Consider the following 11,590-nt stretch of genomic DNA (forward strand, 5'->3'; position numbering starts at 1 on the left):
AAATAAAAAAATAAAGGAAAAAAAGAAAACCCCCCCAAAAAAACTACCAAAAGGTAGTAATCCCCTAAGCAAAAATTGGGTGTGGGTCACCCACCAGTGGCTGATGACTAGTGAAGAACTTAGAGCAAATCTCTCCCTCCCCAGCCAAACAATCAATGACATCAAAATATCATAATAACAAAAAAAAGAATTAAAATAAGAAAATTCTTCTTTTCATCCAAGAGATTCCAATCTCGAAGATCGCATTTCAGAAGAAGTTGGAGTCTTTCCATTCCCGTTTTTCCCATTTCTGCCATTTCTTCCGTTTCCAGAACAACCAGATTTTTCTTTAGGAGATAATGGTGGACTACGTCTTTGTCCTCTTATATCTGGCAATGAATCAGCAAAAATCATTGCTTCGCGATCATTTTCAAAAAACCAAAATTGATAGTCTCCATAAAACACCTTCAACACTGCAGGGTAGCGAAAAGTAGACTTGTATCCTTTACGCCACAAGACTTCTTTAACTGGATTAAATCAATGTCGATGTTGAATGACCTTTTTTACTCAAATCAGGGTAAAAAAGAACTCTGCTATTCTGAATCAATAACGGAGTTTGTCGTTGTCTCACATACTGCACTGCTAGTCGAAGTATTGCTTCTCTGTCCAAATAATTCAAACATCGAATTATTACCGGTCTCGGTGGTTGACCAGCTGAGGGTGTTCTTCTTAGAGCTCTATGGGCTCTTTCCAGTACCAATCCCCCAGAAAAAAAAATCTTACCCTAATACTTGCGGGATCCAGTCTTTAAAGAAACGAAGAGGATCTTGTCCTATACCTTCTGGCAAACCAACAATTTTCACATTATTCCTTCTGCTTTGATTCTCCAAGTAGTCTATTTTCCTCTCTAGCTCCTTCTCGTGTTCTCCCAATTCTATTACTGATTTTTCAACCTTCAACACTTTTTCTGTGATAGAATCCACTTGTTGTTTACAGTCCAAAAAAGCAGTCTGAATTTTTTTAAATTCTTCGTAAGATGCATCCACATGTGTCTTAACCATATTTAATTCTGAACTTATACCAGCATTCATTTGAGCCATTTCATTCATTTGATATGTCAAAGGTTTTATAACAGCTTGAACAATATCATTTAGTTGCATACACTGTAGATCAGAAAAGCTCAGCCCTGCTCTCTCTGACATAGTGGCAGAACAAGGTAACTGCAGCTCCTGCTGCAACTCAACAGAAGGCATTTTAAAAGTTTTACTGTGGGTCTGGACTCCCAGCGACGGCACCCCGACTTCCTCAGGGGGTCGCCGCTAATCTCCCCCCACATCTCGTTTTTTCATGAAATCACGAAGAAAAGCAATTTCTTCAGGTTGAAGTGCTTCCTGATGCATTTCCAACAATGGAGTCGTCTTCCTGCGTGCTCCCTCCATTGAAATCGAAAGACTTTCCAAATCGGGATCCACTTCTTGGGAACACGCACCTTCTTCCAGAGAACGGGTAATTCCAGCACTTGGTGAGTAATAGACTTTTTTATTCAGCTCCCACAGGCAATCTTTGAGGTTTAGACACTGAAGAGATTAAGCCTGGGGCTGTATCAAGTTGTCTAGGCCCAAATCTTCAGCACTTCGAAAATGTATCTGGCCAGAGAGGTCGAGATTACACGTCTAGACTCTACGCCATCTTGCCACGCCCCCTTTAATTTATTGTAATGTTGTAAGATGGTTATAATATTAATGTTTGCACAAAGATGCTGTGGCAAAACACAGAATTTCATGACTTGATCACGACAATAAATTCAGATTCTGGAAAAGAACTAAACATAATTGACAAAAAATATTGATGATAGTGGAACAGAATGAGTAATTGATATGCATAGTATCTAAGGACAATAAAACTGGCTCTGTATGGATTGTATAATTACCTTTAGTACGGTTGTACCAATGAGCAATATGCTTTGCTAAGTATTAAAATTTACTGGTTTAGTGAGATCAAAAGGCTTCACTAAACTGATTCCATTGCACACTTATTCCCAACGAGATGTTGAAGAAAAAACTCAATGATTTTTGACAATTGAAATGAACAAAGGCTTAACCTGATAGCAGGCTGCCATATGGGGGAAAATCATCACACCAAGCAACAATAGAAAAGATTTGCAAGGGATATGGCTTTGTACAATCAGGATGACATACTACTTTTTTTAAAAATTTTTATTTTTCACACTATGAACCATATTAACCAAAATACACACAAACATTTCCCTATTATATTGATCTATTTTCTTCTTTTAAACTATAGATAACTGGGAAGTCAGAAAAAGTTACAAGATTGACAATTTTTATATAATAAAATCAGTTTCTTATTCTGAAAAACGTCTATATTATAAATATAGGTAGAATTTTGTTTGATATGACTTCTTTGTAAAGACACATATGGAAAAAATAGATCACTACTCCCCTATCATGGGTTTCGCAGAAGTACAACATCCCACATGCTTTACTATTTGTTACTCTGAATATTTTCTGACAAGAGATTGCTAACTCCCTTTTTACTACACTCAGTATAGAGCACTAGAACTGTCCTGTAGATCACTTCAACTTTTAAGGTAATGGTTTAGGAGTTTGTGTTCTTCACTCTTAATCACTAAATCTACTGGCTATATCGTCTACTTCCTTGTCAATATTAGGTTAATAAATAACTCCATCTCTCTGTGCCTTCATATTAATTATAGCCAAATAGTTTGCATGGAATTCATCCATAATATTCCTTTGCAATTCCTTTATATTTCTAACCTGGAATACCTTCTGACTGGTGATTAATTTGAATGTTGGCATTTACAAAGAATTAAAATTTGAAGTACTGGTTGTTCCAACTTTAAGTTGGTCCATTTTTACTTTGAAACATAATCTGAGTAAGCAGGAGAAAACTAAGAAGCAAGGAAATAGAAGGATAGCTTGTTACACATTCAGTTCTAGGTTTCAGGTTGAACTATCAATTAATATGGAAGAGGATTAATAATTAGAGGGCACATTTAAAATACAAAAATGAAAGTATAATCTGCATATTAAAAATATGCAAATACCAATATTTTTTGGAATTATAAACAGAATTCGTATTTGGTTTCAAACTTCATTCCATTAATATAATCTCTGCCATTAAATAATGACTATGAAGGTGAATTTTAGGAAATAAGTAACATAAGTAAAAATAAGTAGAATATTTTGAAAGCAGATATATTATGAAATGCTTTGAGCATCTGATGATGGAGCCCATCAAAGCACACCTCCTAGGGACACTGGATCCATATCAATTTGCCTATAGAAGAAACCATTTCATCCTAGCTCACCTGGATAACTATGCCTCATTGACTTCAGCTCAGCATTTAATACGATCATTCCCCAACTTCTATTTTAAGGCCAGTGTAGTCACATTAACAACAGTAAAATACAACAAAAATCAACCTAAATTAATCCCAAGTCAAATATTTTGGCAATTGCATCTTATTTGTTTTATAAATATTTTTCTTGGGATTAATTTAGGTTGATTTTTGTTGTATTTTACTGTTATTAATGTGACTACACTAGCCTTAAAATAGAAGTTGGCTGATAGACTGTCCCACTAATACTGGTAATGCAATGTTTTGGATTATAAGGTATAAATAGAACCTCAACTTTGACATTGCTACAATCAAAGTTTGTACAATGGCCTTATCTCCTTCAGGGCACACATTGCTGCTTCTGAAAAGATTCGAGGAGGGGTTCTGTGCTTTTACATCAATGAGAACTGGTGCACCAATGTTGCTGTTTGAAAACCTTCTACTCAGCAGAGATTGAGTACCTCCTGGTGAAATGCAGACCCTTCTACCTGCCCAGGAAATTCATGGCCACTCTGATTGCTGCAGTCTTCGTTCTGCCTTCGGTTAATGAGGGGGAAGCCACAATGGAGCTTTATGGTGCCATCTGCGAAGCCCAGACTTCCCACCCTGATGGTACCATGATTTTTTGTGGTAACTTCAATCATGCCAACCCTGAAAACGGTCTTACCACAATTTTAACAGCATGTGAACATCACATCAGAGGAGAGAATACCTGGATCGGGTGTACACCCACATCCCTGGTGCGTACAAAGCTGTAACTCACCCCCATCTTGGTTACTTGTATCACATATCTGTCCTGCTAACCCCAGCGTACAGACCACTGGCAAAGCAAACTAGATCAGTTCGCAGGAAGATCAGGATATGACGGGGAGGGGGGTGTGTAGGGGGCCATAGCAGCACATCAAGACTGCTTTGAGACCATAGACTGGAGCTGTTTCAGGGAGGCGGCCACCTACAGTAGTCCTGTAAGCATAGAGGAGTGAAGGAGCTCAGTGACTGGCTACATTAGTAAGTGCATTGAAGATGTCACTGAGATCAAATGCTTCACAACTAGTGTTAACTAGAAACCATGGTTGGATGCAGAGGTCCAGGCCCTTCTCAGAGCTGCCTTCAAGGGATAGGATGGCACTAAGATCAGCCAGGGCTGAATACTCCCATGCAATACAGAAGGCAAAGTGAGGGTACGCACAGAAGATTCACAGACAGCTGTGTGACACCAGCGACATGAGGCACATGTGGCAAGGGATCAAGTCTATTTTGGATCACAAATCAACCTTATGAATTAAGGACAATGACACCTCCCTTCTGGACAGACTGAACACCTTCTACGCATGGTTTGATGAGAAGAACAGGATAATGCCAAAGAAAACTCCACGTCACCATGATGAACCGGGCCCCCAGCCCCAAATAGCCGCAGCCGAGGTGAGGAGAAGGTGATGGGACCAGACAACATACCTGGTCAGGAACTGAAGGATGGTGCAGACCAATTGGCAGAGGTCTTCACAGACACCTTCAACACCTCACAGCAGCAGTCCATCACTCCTGTAGGATTCAAGTCAGCCACCATCATCCCAGTACCCAAGAGGGCAACAATAACATCCTCAATGACTACCAACCTGTGGCACTGACCTCCACCATTATGAAATGCTTTGAGCATCTGGTGATGGAACCCATCAAAGCACACCTCCTAGGGACACTGGATCCATATCAATTTGCCTATAGAAGAAACCATTTCATCCTAGCTCACCTGGATAACTATGCCTCATTGACTTCAGCTCAGCATTTAATACGATCATTCCCCAGAGCAGGTAAAGAAGCTGACCTCGCTGGGAATTAATACCCCTCTCTGGAACTGGATCCAGGACTTCCTAACAGAAAGACCACAGTCTGTCCAGGTCAATAGCAGAATATCGAGCACTGTCGCACTGAGGACTGGCACACCTCAGGGCTGTGTGCTCATTTTGCTCCTGTTCATGCTACTGGTCCATGACTACTTCGCCAGATCCAGCTCCAACTGTGTCATCAAGTTTGCAGATGACATAACAGAAGTTGGCCTCATCAGCAACAACATTGAGTTGCACTACAGAGAAGAGGTGAAAAACTTTGTAAAATGTTGCGAGAATAACAACCTGTGTCTCAACGTGGACAAGATGAAGGAGATGATTGTGGATGTCAGGAGGGCCAGGAATGACCACCCTCCACTACACAACAACAACTCTGTAGTGGAGAGAGTGGAAGTACAAAGTTCTTTGGAGTTCACAACTAGTGACCTATGGTGGTCATTCACCATAGGTGAATTCACTTGTCAGGAAGGCACAACTGTAAAAGAATGTGTGTGTAGGCTAGTGAAGACTTAATAGCCTTGCAGATAAAGAACACAATTAGGTCATATACAAGCAAGGTTGCATAAACCCAAGGTCTCATGTTAAGTCTGAAAACAAATCCACGAGGACAATTATAGTATAACTGGAGCTGTGCAAGATTATCCTATCTAAAATTGTTGAGATTGTATGTCTCAAGACACCACAAGGATTGATGGTAATATAAACAGGAACAAATCAGCTAAAAGAAATATGTAAAATTGCACATAGCACTCATATAAAGGACAATATAAGATTAAATAAAATGCTGTAAGTGCAGAGAACGAGTGGCACTGTCTACTCATTCTTTGTACCCTTTACTCCCGCTAGCGTAATACAATAAAGTTAGTTGTATATTCATTGGTTCTGCTGTTTATTTTTTAATTGCAGCGTGGGTCAACTGTACACAACAGCAACTGCACTCCTTGAGAAGACTGATGTGGATAAGGCTACCAACTACTAGAACGTCAACTTTCTATAGGAGCTCTATTGAGAGCGTTCTGGCTGACTGCATGTGGTACGGATGCTGCAGAGAAATGGATCGGAGGTCAATCCACAGGACCATAAGAGTGACAGAGAGGATCACTGGAGTTTCCCTCCCCTATCCATCGACGTGATCTACTGGGATTGTTGTCTGAAGAAGGCCGCAAAATCATCAAGGACCTCTTCCTCCCTGCACATAGCATATTTCAGCTGCTCCCATCGGGAAGAGATACAGGAGTATCAGAGCCAGCTCCACCAGGCTGAGGAACAGTTTCTTCCCACAGGCAGTGAGAATGCTGAATGCCCACACTAAACATCTGAGGCGCTAATTTGTACAAAACAGAATTTATTTATTTATTTATCTTTATAGATACAATACTTGTCCTGCACATGTATTATTTCTCTGTATGTCTGTTTTGTGTGTCCATGTTTTTGCACCAAGGATCTGAGAACGCTGTTTCATCAGCTTGTACTTATACAATCAGGTGACAATAAACAACTTGAAGAATCACCTCTGGAGGTGCTCCTACTTTAAAATATTTTATTTTTCCATTTTCCATAAATATATACATACAATCTTTAAACTTTTATACACATCAAATATATTAAATGTTTTCAAAGCAAAACAAAAAATCACCCCTTTTTCCTCCCCCTCCCCTCCCACAAATACAAAAATATAACTTCACACACCATCAGAACTCTCTTTCTGGGATATCACATCTTTACATACTGTTACACTCCCCAGCAGCAATTAAGAGACATAAAAAGAAAATGGGTTAATTTTAACACAATATTTATTAACAAACTAACAATAATAGAAATAACACGCTAAACTTAGCATCCGAACACCAGCCTTAATGGCAACTCTATACGAACAACAGATTATTATATGGCATATGTGGGAAAAATCCAGACCATTACAGTCCAAGCTCAAATAGTCCGAAAAAAATCTATAAAATTCACAAAACAAAACCCCCAGGTCAGTCACATCAAGTCTGACCTAGCCTCCAGGGTTGGGATTATTTGTTTCCTTGCCCACTGCCTTTTTAGTTTGAGGCTGTAGGGGAACACAAAACTTGCTTGATTTTCAAATGTGGCAACAACTACCTTTACTTCTTTCACCCAGCAAATTTTCACAGTGATATCCTGGCCACCATGAGCTTCCAAAGCCTTCATTAGGGATATCAAATTACCTTCTGTCACACGAGTCTTTCAAAGCCCTCTTTAGGGTTAACAAGTGATCTTCTGTCAAGCGAGCCGTCTCCTTTGGACACCCTGGTTTGAGTGACTCCTGCCACTTGAAGTCCTCCTCTTGAAAGGGGACAGGAGAGGCACTGGTCAGTCCCACACGCACTCAGAGTATCAGAGTTCGCAAAACTGCTGTCAGAACAGTGCTGGCACTCATGGACAAAGTAGCTCAGTCTTCCTTTTTCCACTGAAACTACTGGGTGAGCACACTGACATACAGCTCCAGACAGCAGTGCTAGCACCTGTGAACAAAGCAACTCAGCATGTGGCTTGCTGAAGCTCCTGGGTGAGCACACACAGTCAGGCTGACTGCCTGCAGTCCAATCCACTGACTAACCTATTGAAAACAAGTGCTCTGGGCATTTTAAACCACCTAGTGTGTGCCTCCAGCTCTCCCCATTGGTGGAGAGAGGTTAACAGCTGCAGGCTCACTCTCCTGTGAGCCCACGGACATCCATCACTTGGTTTCCATGCTTTTGACAGCTGTCAAAGTTCCCTAGTGGCAGCCCAGTGCTATTATAGCTCCTAGCAGCTGTCAAATGGCCCACTGTAGGTTTATCCTGTCCTCAGTCAAAAATAAAATTGTCCAAGGTCCATAACACCTCCCACCAATAAAAAAAGCTTTGGTCTGCAGGAACAAAATTTTAACAGTTAGTGAAACTACAAAGCTATAATACAAGGCAAGTACAATTTTCCATTCTAAGCACACACAAGAATTTCTTCATTTACAAAATTTAATAACGAGAGACAATCAGCAACTACATTATCTTTTCCCTTAATATGGGTTATCATTAGGTCATATTTCCTGTAAAATCAAACTCCAATTCAATAACCGTCCAATCTTATTCTTCCTTCTACATAGAAAAACTAAAGGATTGTGATCCATATATACAATCATTGGTCATTGTGCTGTACCAATTTAGACATCAAAATGTTGCAAAACCAACACAAGAGCCAACAGTTCTTTTTCAACTGCCAAGTTGTTCTTCTAGTGTTCATTGAACTTTGAAAAGTATGCCACAAGATGGTCAACCTCGTCACCTTCCTTCTTCTGCAGCAACACGGCACCCACAGCTTTGTCACTGGCATCCACAGCTAGAGAAAAAGGTTTCCCCAAGTCTGGGGACTTAAGTGGCATAAGATGGCTTTTAATTTTATAAATGCCTCTTGGCAATCCTCCGACCAAATATATTACTCTCCCTTAACAATTTTATGAGAGGAAGTGCAATAGCTCCAATTTTTACAAAATTTTCAATAATAGCCTATCATTCCTAAAATTCTTCGCAGGCTTTTCCTATTAGTTTGGGCAGAGAACTTAGAAATTATTGCAACTTTCACCTCCACTGGCGCGAATTGTCCCTGTCCTACGATATAACCCAGGTACATGACTGTCACATGCCCAAACTTGCTCTTGCTCAAATTAACAGTGAGATTAGCTTCTGACAAACAAGTAAATAATTCTTTCAATCCACCATATGCTCCTTCCAGGTGTGAGTTCCTATAATCAAATCATCAAGGAAAACATCCGTGTACCTCAATGCCTGAATTACCAAATTCATCATTCTCTGGAAAGTCCCTGGACAATTTTTCACCCCATAGGGCATCACATTATACTTGTTGGGGTTACAAATGCTGAAACCTCTCTGCCTCTTTCTCTTAATGGCACACACCAATATCCCTTTAGCAAATATCTTCTCACAAACTTAGGTCCTCCAACTTTGTCAATACAGTCATTGATTCTAGGAATCGGATAGGCATCTGTTTTTGTCATCGCATTAACCTTTCCGTAATCAGTATAAAATCTAACTGCGCCATCTGCCTTAGGTACAAACACACAAGGTGAACTCCAATCTGAAGTTGATTTACAGATGATTTCATTTTTTAGCAAATAATCAAGTTTATAATTCATTAACTTACTCTTTTCCACATTCATCTGGTAAGGATATTCCTTAATGGGCTTAGTATCATGGCATGCTGTGGAAGTTAGTTGAATTACACCTGGAAACAAATTCTTGAATTTTAGAAACAATTGTTTCATTTCTTCAATTTCCACAATTTCAAGATGAACCAATTTTATTTCCAGGTTCCGTAAAACCAGAGAATTGTCCAATCTCAGACTTATCATTTTCAGTGTCCCGCGATCTTCCTTGAAATTAAATTTATCTGCTTCTTCCGGGTTAATCACTGACACCTTGTGATAGTACAGATCTATCACCAATGTATATAGTTACAGTATCTAGACTGTGCTTACAGCGATTGGCTGAGAGCTAAGCCACGCCTACTGTCTGGGCCTTAAAGGGTTGTGTCCCTAGCCAGGTCAGATCATTCCGGACTGGTCGGCCACCTGTGAAGAGCTCCTGTCTTTTGCTAATAAAAGCCTTGGTTTGGATCAACAAGTCTTTGATTCTTTCGACGAGCTCTACAATTTTATTAGCAAAAAGAAAAAAGAAATTTTTTGAAAGGGATGGAGCGTTTAACTCGGCCAGAAAAACTTGATATCGACCCACAGTCAGCTACAGCCTTCAAAGCCTTTAAGTTCTGGCTGCTGAACTTTGAAAACTTCCTGAGATTCATTCAGGTAGAGGAGGATAACCAGCGTCTAACAGCATTGCTGTCTATGGTGTCCTTGAGAGTCTACGAGAACATCCAGGATGAGACCACTTACACCGCAGCCATAAAGGTACTGAAAGAACTATATGAACAGAGTTCATGCCCGGCACGTGCTTGCGTCGAGGAAGCAACAGCCCGGCGAATCCAGCAGGGCACATTTACAAGTATTAAAGGCATTGGGCAAGGACTGTAACTGTGTGGACAAAACTGCTGCCGAGATCACAAACGATCTCGTCCGGGATGCCTATGTGGCCGGGCTCCGATCGAACGAAGTGAGGCTGCGCTTGCTCGAACAAGGGGTAGAAAAACTAGAGGACGTGGCCCGGATTGCGATCACAATGGAGGATGCAGCCTTAAAGTCCAACGAGTTCTCTAGGGACTGGACCCCTCGTTCTGATGTGAGTAAAGTGCCCTTCTACCCTACCACCCCCCGAGATACTGACGGCCTGTCGGCTGCTGCTACACTGCCCCCTGCAAACCCAAAATGTTATTTCTGCGGGAGGGACAAGCACAGCAGGTCCCAGTGCCCAGCAAGAAAAACCAGGTGCCAGAAGTGCCTTAAAAACGGCCACTTTGCTGCAGTCTGTAGGTCTAAAATGGCCACCGGCAAACACAGTGCCTCGTGTGAAGCCCAACCGCAACTATCCCATTCAAACTCTTCTTCCCCAGAGCTCTCGTCCATTGAGAGCGAGGGCTCCCCTGCACGGCAACGCCTGACGTCACGGAGACGCCGAACCCGGAAGGGGCAGCCCACCCTTGCAACCATGGTGTTGGCCCGCCTCTCACCCCCGTGCGGAACACTTGACCCAGCCTTGGTCCTGACTGTGGCAACCGCTGCTGCTGCCGCCACCACAGCCACCCCCGGGGCCGACGCTACCGCTGCTGCTGCCGCCACCACAGACACCCCCGGGGCCGACGCTACCGCTGCTGCTGCCGCCGCCACAGCCACCCACAGGGCCGACGCTACCGCTGCTGCTGCCGCCGCCACAGACACCCCCGGGGCCGACGCTACCGCTGCTGCTGCCGCCGCCACAGCCACCCACAGGGCCGACGCTACCGCTGCTGCTGCCGCCGCCACAGCCACCCCGGGGGCCGACGCTACCGCTGCTGCTGCCGCCGCCACAACCGCCCCCGTGGCCAACACTACTGCTGCTGCTGCCCGCTCCCCCTCTGCCGCTGCCTACGCCGCCGCCGATGCGGCCACCATGACCGACTTGGGATCCGCCACGGCTAACCAGGTACTCACCCTAGCGTCCATCGCTGACGACCGTCAGGGTCCGACCACCGCGACCGACGACCTACCCACCACCAACCGCGAGCAACTACAAACCCCACTATTTACCTTTCATCCGCCGACGCTGCCACAACAGCATTTCCGGGAGGTCCTCCAACCTGCTCCTCCAGCATTGACTAAGTCTATTACGTCATCCCGATGCGTGACGACATCCCGTTGCGGAACTCCCCTGTCAACTGGATCAGTGGCTGCTTTAATAACACTAAACCAGCAATGCTCTCATCCTCTCACCAG

General features: G+C 42.7%; 1 long non-coding RNA gene across 1 annotated transcript; it reads left to right on the plus strand.

The window, feature by feature from the left end:
• On the plus strand, window positions 1-6,715 carry LOC138753581 (uncharacterized). The gene is made up of 2 exons (XR_011351274.1): window positions 1-1,501; window positions 6,112-6,715. It is a non-coding gene; the product is annotated as an uncharacterized lncRNA (long non-coding RNA).
• Window positions 6,716-11,590: the final 4,875 nt, after the last annotated feature.

The sequence above is a fragment of the Narcine bancroftii genome, chromosome 2 (assembly GCF_036971445.1).
Source record: "Narcine bancroftii isolate sNarBan1 chromosome 2, sNarBan1.hap1, whole genome shotgun sequence".
In the NCBI taxonomy this organism is placed as follows: Eukaryota; Metazoa; Chordata; class Chondrichthyes; order Torpediniformes; family Narcinidae; genus Narcine; species Narcine bancroftii.